At 41.4% G+C, this 7,573-nt stretch overlaps 1 long non-coding RNA gene across 2 annotated transcripts; it reads right to left on the bottom strand.

Annotated features, from left to right (window-relative positions):
• Positions 1–426: 426 nt before the first annotated feature.
• On the bottom strand, positions 427–2,533 carry LOC142418087 (uncharacterized). 2 transcript variants are annotated; one of them, XR_012778206.1, is made up of 3 exons: positions 2,430–2,533; positions 1,861–2,007; positions 427–527 (listed from the first exon to the last, which is right to left on the bottom strand). It is a non-coding gene; the product is annotated as an uncharacterized LOC142418087 (long non-coding RNA). The 2 variants fall into 2 exon arrangements; XR_012778205.1 differs by having other exon boundaries at positions 2,489–2,531.
• Between the last annotated feature and the right edge of the window lie 5,040 nt (positions 2,534–7,573).

Below are 7,573 nucleotides of genomic sequence, written 5' to 3'. Positions count from 1 at the left end.
TTGCTAAATGTAGTCCTGATTTGCTTTCACAATTTTCATTGAGTGAATTACATCTCATGTTTTGGGCTGCTGCTGCTTGCCTGTAGGAGCCTGGGAGGGAGTGTGCCCTCTGTGTGCTCCTGCCATTTAGCAGCTCAGGCACAGTTTTGTTTCCTTCTGCTAAATCACAGATGCTCTATTTCTGCCTGTTTCCAACTGGTCAGAGAAGAACAGTTGTCAAGGCTGGTACCGTGTCTTTGCTATTTGTTTTAACATATCAGCTGTAATCCTGATCACATGTCCAGGATTGTCGGGTTTAGGACTGGAAAAAGATTTTCTATTAAGGTACAAACCTGGCAACATTCCCCTGCCCCAGGAAGTGCAGACTGCCTGCACTGACCTGGGATACCACTGCGGAAGCTTTTGGTACTGCTGGCGCCTGTTCCTCTCCGGTTCTGTGATACACAGCAGGTTACTTTTCTGGCTCAAAATAGTGCAAGAAGATGGAGAATCAGGAGCAGTATGAATTTGTGAACCGATGGAATGTCCTGTTAGAGGATAATAAACCACTGAGCATATTCTTCCATTTCTGGCCAATTTCAATTTGAAACATTAAATGTTATTGGCATACACCAAGAGACAGTCAAGGTAAATAATGTAGTTTATGCTTTGGTTAATTAACTGCCTAAAGTACCACCCATGAAGCAGATAAATCAGGCTATTCTCCTGAGTCCTGACTGAAACAAGGTTAAAGGAATATTTTTAACATTACCATAATCTAATATATGAACAAATGTACAGATACTGCATTCAAGAGAGCTGGAACAAAATAACTGTACTGCTAAGGGGAGGTTGACTGGATAAATGCCAACATGTTCACTGCCCTGAAAACAGAAGACTAGAAAATACACATATCAAGTTAAACTAATGATTTATGTGTCCCAGAGGCAGGTATCAGTAGAAGGAACCCCTAGAAGGCACAAATAATGAATACATTGCCTGTAAGAGAAGTGTTTATTTCTCCTTGTAGGAGGGGGCTATTTCATAACAGAGAGTATGAGAATTTGATATTCCTCCTAACATTTTGAGAGGCTTACTGGTGCTCCCCAGAGGACTGTCTGTCTGCAAGGAAGCTACTCAGTGAGGGGAGCAGGAACTCCCAAAGGCATTTGTAAGTGGGTGGGCTGGCTATGAGCAGAGATCAAGGATGGCAAATTTAAGAAAATGGTGACTGGAAGCATGTACTGGAAAGCAGAAGAGTCTAGGGAAAAATATGGCTGGAGAGAGATGGGAATAAGGTGACTTGCTAGAGGAAGGTCACAGCAAAGTACACAAGAGAAGTTTTCAGAAAGTACGGAAGAGAGAAAGAATTTAGCACAGTGCTGACTAGTGAGCGGATTTTTCTATACAATACAATGCATCCTTCCCAAACAAAACACACTGGCCTGCTTAGTACAGCTGTGTCAGTCAGCCCTGGTGAAGGAAAGGAAAGTAACACAAGTGGAATGATATACGAGCTTTGCAACTAAGCTCAGGGCTAGTACCTTTGCATGCCACTGCACTGTGCCATTTAGTCGGCATTTGTCTTTAGCTCATAAACCTGAAGCGTATCCCAATGCACAATGGAACTCCAGCCTCAGGAAATTCCCCTGTAGTCTCTCAGGTTGTGGCTATACTGCTAAATGGAACAGGTAAGTTCAGGGGCTCAAGCACTGGGGGTTGCAGTCAATACCATGCAACCATTAGCTGTCTCCCATGCACAATCGTGGTCTGTGCCAACTAGCAGCCTTCAGGGCAACACTCAGACTCAGTTCTGGGAAAAACAAGTTCCAGGGCTTATTAGGTAATGTGGGCAAGACTGCACCAGGCTGGTTTCCTTACCTTATGCTGCTCCAGGAGACCTTGCACCCTCAGGAATTCCCAGTACGCATTCATGGCACATCCCGAGGCATACAGCATCTTTATGTTCATACAATGAAAACACCATTTTGATGGGCTACAACACAGTTGTCACGCTACTTCCAGCATCTTGAAATGAAAAAAACCAGCATGCAAAAACTAATAACTATGTGTTAAGAGTCACACACACACACACCAGAAAACCCAGCTGTATTGTGGGAATGTAGCCAGCCTGTGCCCTTTGGCATCTGGATGAGCAAGCTGCCCATGATTTGTTTAGCAAGGAAGAATAGGCCCAAAATCCAGGAGCTTACACTCATACAGGCTGTATCCTGAATCTACAGTCTAGTAGTACAGCAAGGTGTTCAGGACCCCAAATCAATATACAAGATTCTGTCCATGTGTCCAGCCCCTGTGTCACAATCCCATGGCGCTTCCTAGAAGGACTTGTTCAAACAGTATTCCAATCATAGAAAAAAAATAGAGCCTCATCCAATTTTCAGCTGTGATTGTGTAAGTTTAGGGAGAGCATGGTCACAGACCATTCTCACCCCATTCCTAATTTCTTCCTCCATTTAAACAACTGCCCAGAAGGAAAGACTCTGCCCACCGGCAAGTTTCTTGCCTGGAGTGCCTGCAAGGAACAGTTTCTGATACCTCTGTTTCATGGCAACTTGGAATCTAACCTTATATTTACATTGGTGGTATGTGTTCATGCCTAAAAATACACTCAGAATGTCCAACAGCCTATAGCTGTCAACAGAGTTCTTAATATAGACATATGACTAGCGCATTGCTAGTAGACGCATTGCAGACTCACAGGATGACCCCGAAATCCCATTAGGAGCAGCCTAATGCATTGACAAGAACCACAGGGAGAGCAATGTTCTTTACACATGTAAAATAGATGCTAGAAAACCAGCATGTATGTGGCATGAAAAAAGGAGAGGAGAACAAAAGAACTCTTTGCATAGATATGAACCCACTAATAATAGTAGTATTAGTTCACAGGAAAGAATACTTATGATATCAGAAACCACCAAGACATCTGTTTATTTTAATAGTAAAGAAGATCTTCCCTAAAGGATATGTGAATGTGCTTCAAGGACTTCCAGACCAACTTCAGCCAGAAAGGCAGGCGGCAGCAAGATTCAGTTACTCAACCACAGATTGCCTGCAGACAGTGAATCAGACTCTGCAGAGATCCCCACTCAGCAGCCCATGGCGCAATGAGCGTCAGATCCGCTAGCTACAGTCTAACCGTGCGTATGAGAAACATTCGGGGTCTCCGCAGACTGGGTATGTCTGGGCTGTGACCTAGACAGAGCATGTAGCCATGCACACTAATTCTGTTGCCAGAATCTTTGTTGCTTGTGCTAAACGAGGACAAATGGACAATAATCGTAATTATTCTGCTGCAAACTGGCCTGTGGTGATAATTGTTACTGGTACCCGCACAGATCCATGCTATTGTGTAGCCCGAAGTACTGAGATACATTTAGAGTGATCAGAGGGGATCTGGCAGGATGTAACGTCACACCCAAGCTTATGTTACGTTAACATCCATATTCCTCTGATCTGTTCATTCGTCTAGCAAAAGTCAAAACCAAGACAGCTTATTCCTGGTATGACTTGAATTCAGTCTATTCCATGAATGAATTTAGCCCATGACCTACAGCAGACACCGGTGCAAACACTTCCTTCAGATACATAGATATAACTCCTGTTAAAGCCCTCAGATCACAGATATTTTAACAAACATCTAGTAACAGAAGGATTTAAAATCCTTGTCTTTTAGGCAGAAAGTCAACCTTTAAATATAAATCTGCCTGTGCTGGCAGTGAATAGTTTTCTTGGGCATGTGGCCAGCTGAAGTGAAATCCATGCAGTTCTGAATGTGCAGAACTTGCACAGCACGAGGACAATGACTTTGTGCTTCAAGCATACACTGATCGCAAGCTGTAGCCAGAAGGCTGTTTCTCTGTATGGGATATTACGAAAAGATCTTTCTCCTGATCCCAAACAAGAGAATAGTTAAAGAGAGAGAGAGAAGCCAGTGGCAATATCAATTATTGTTCCTCCTTCACCCCCTGGGTGTTTCAGAATAACTGATCACGCCTGTGCTGCGAGGCAGACTGATTCAACACGATCAGTCCCCTGCTCTGGTTCCCAGCACAGCTCCATAGGCCGCTGTAGATGGAAAAGGAAGAATGTTTTAAGTAAGTTTTGCTACTCTATGCATGAACTGGAATAAGAAGAAAATATTTAACAGGAAAAGATAGAGAAGAGGAGCTGCGCTTTGGCCATTGCTGTTCTGTTTTGCGGTTATTGTGCTTTCATTTACAAAACAGTTATTTAAAGCAAAATCTACTTAAAAGGACTACAATTTGGGTTTTGTTCTCTGAAAATTGTGAAAATTGACTTTGGAAGGACGAGACAAAAGGATGAGAGAAGACTACACAACAGATGTTAGTCAAGTTGGTCAATATGCTTGGATACTATGGCTATGAGTATGATGCAGGAAAGTCTATAATCTCCAGGCTGAGTTCATTAGCTTTTGATGTCTCCCCAGAGGAAACAAGCAGAATGAGGCTCACTGTTGATATAACTTGATTTCAGGTGGTTAATATTTTGGATTCTGGAAAGATACTTATTTTCATATGAGAGAATACACATACCATAGTCAGCTGTGGTGAGATGTGCAAGGTTGAAGTTTCCAAAAAGTACTTTTTAATTAAAAAAAATGTTGTCAAGATCTGCAGAATTTCCCAGTAGAGTACACTAAATAAATAGAGTCATAGCTCTCTGGCAAATGCTTGAGAATTTACATATCCCTTTTGAATTAGCTAGCATCCAGGATTTGCATTATTTTACAGACAGGACTTTTTTGTCGGATATTTCTTATGTTTATGGCACTTCAAAACACGCTGTAGTGTGCAGAGAGCAAGTCAGGTCACAGGCGGGGTAGGTGTTCTCATGACTCCTTAGTATGCATCCAGTGCAGAAAGAATCCAGCTAGGTTTATGCTTTCTATATGCCAAACTTCAAAGTTTTTCCACTTGGTCAGCTTAAAGAAGCAGCTGGGGTTTTTTGTTTGGTTGGTTGGGTTTTTTTTTTCAGAACTGTGCAGAACCTGATTTCAAAGGATGGACACGCAGGACCTTCATGTAGGTGCCTGTGTGTTTTTGAATACAAAGTCTTATTAATTTATCACTGTCAGGTAGCTGTCAACCCCCTACAATCTCTTTTTGTGCTGAGAGAGCTCAACTCTATTCTTTTAGCCTAGGTTTTTAAGTTAACATACTCAATTTTTCTGTAGCACCACTCCCCAGGCATACAGTTAAGGCCATTAACTGTATTAAGGTCATCAAGACTTGTGATGAAGTCATCATTTATGAGATATTATTGTGATTAAGGCAACCAACACAATGAACCATACGTGGCACTGACCCAAGTGGGTCAGGTACTGGGAGCTGGATTGCTGTATGGGACTGAGGGATGCGTTGGGAAGAAAGCCATGGCCGAGCCTGCTGCTGGTTCTGAGCAAGCTTGATCAGAGCCAGCCCAACTGCCAGTAGTTTGCACTGTGCCGCACAGTGCAGGTAAATCTGCAGAGACTTTCCAGTATGCTACAGATTGTTTTTACTTTTTATGGTTTGTCTTCTCTGAAGTGGGCAACAGTAGGAGAATTTTGAGGGTTTTGACTTCAAAAATCAAAGTCTTTATAATTTTTATGGTGGCTTGTAGGGCAGGATGAGGAAAGAGGACATTTCTATTAGCCTACAGCACTTTGTCCTGAAGAACATGGGCGTAACCATTTTATAGCTGAATGTCTCACTCTGTACATGCAGATTCCAGGTACGACATTCCACAGAGGTCTGCCAAAGCCAACAGTTGTTGTTTTCAAACTTATATGTATCTTTCCCATTTAGTATTAAATAAAGACTTTACTATGTCTGTCTGGTCAATACAGATCATCCTCTTCCGTAACGGGAATAACAGCTTAGATGCCAGAGACCTGTTAATGTCTTGGTTATTTAGTATCAGCCTTGTTCCCAGGTGATGCTAGTCTCCCTGCTATTCTAAAAGACTACCAAGACAATCCATGGACTCAGGGAAAACAACTTCTTATTTCCAGGATGGCAGAAATATGTCCCAGGAGTGTAAAAAAATAAACCCACTCACTCACCTCCAAAAAAACCCCCAGGTGGAACATGTTTTACTTTAAACTGGGATACTTAAGGCAGGAATGAAATGACTATGCACTGGGCTGAGAGTGCTCAGTATGGTTTTATTTCATGAAAGATGTAGTAACATTTTTGTTTGCTGACATAAGCTAGAAGATCAAACCCCTCACTGAATTCACAGGTCTATGACAGATGAGCTGCTAGGACAGCACTGAGTTCTCTGATATTGAAAGACTTACAAATAGCACATCATTAAAATTCAAGAGGAAGCCATCATGGAGCGTATCAGTCCATTGCATAATAACATCCTGAGAATGAGTTGTTTGTTATCTTAGAGTCTAGAATCACCTGAAATAAAGGTATATATGCCAAAAGCATTCAGATATGGAATTATGTCACAGCATTTTTTAAAGCCCCATCAATTCATTGAGCCTATCCTTATTTTCATTGACAAAAAATGTCAACTGTATTATGAAGGCTAAAAAGCCTTGTGTTGCAAGGCCAAAAGTAATGGTAACTGGAATGAAGGCTGCTTTGAACTTACTGGGAAAAAAGTCAAAAGAGAAAACTGGCGATAAAGTGTTGGATAAGAAATGGCATGAGAAGGAAACAGCCTAGGGGAAAAAAACCTGTAAGGAAATATCTCCACATAAACTTTATAGAGGGTTTTAACTAGCAGAAAATGTGAATCGGTTGCTCTCAAGCATAAATGAGCACAGCTTCTCCAACTTCAGGGAGCTCCTGACATACTACCTGTGTTTAATAAATGAAAATGAGGTGAAAATACTTGAAATCCTGGCTCCACTCACGTCAATAGAATTTTTTACATTGCGTTTTCCTTGGAGCCAGAATTTTGCTTGAAAGTTATATGTATTTGCATTCACCAATAGAAGGGGAAAACTGGCAGCAGAATGCATGATCTGAGTATCCTAAAAAATAAAAATAAATGAAAATAAATAAAAAAATAAATAAATAATCCAATTCCTTTACAGCTTTGACAGACAAGCTTATTCCCAATGGAGAGGACATGTTCAAAAAGAGCTAATGAGCACAATATTTTAGTCATTGTTTAAGTAACAGATCCTTTGGGCCTTGTCGAAGATGTCGCCACCTAGAGCACAATAAACATCATCTTCAGAGGCTGTTCAAGATGCTGCTCTGAAAAGAAGTCTAAGCTGTTCTGAGGGGTATGTCTACCAAGTGTGAAAACAGCACAGAGTCATACTGTAAATAAAACTCACAGTGAAATAGATTTCAGTTGTTGAATATATATCTGGGGTAACAGGTAGGATGTTATGGCTGTCACTGTTACAGTTCTTTGGATTGGATACTACTAAGTGGATTACAGGTAGGTTAATTACATCTGTCGGTTCATGCTGCAGTTGAATCCCCCAGCTGCCATGTCAAACAACTGAAATTACGCTGGCTTCATGACTGCAGGAGCAAAAGAGGTTTATAAAGCTTTGGCCATAAAAATGTCACTTTCCATTGAAAATGGGCTTATTATA

The sequence above is a fragment of the Mycteria americana genome, chromosome 17 (assembly GCF_035582795.1).
Source record: "Mycteria americana isolate JAX WOST 10 ecotype Jacksonville Zoo and Gardens chromosome 17, USCA_MyAme_1.0, whole genome shotgun sequence".
In the NCBI taxonomy this organism is placed as follows: domain Eukaryota; kingdom Metazoa; phylum Chordata; class Aves; order Ciconiiformes; family Ciconiidae; genus Mycteria; species Mycteria americana.
Note: the sequence above shows the minus strand (reverse complement) of the source record. Positions and strands in the feature narration are given on the sequence as shown.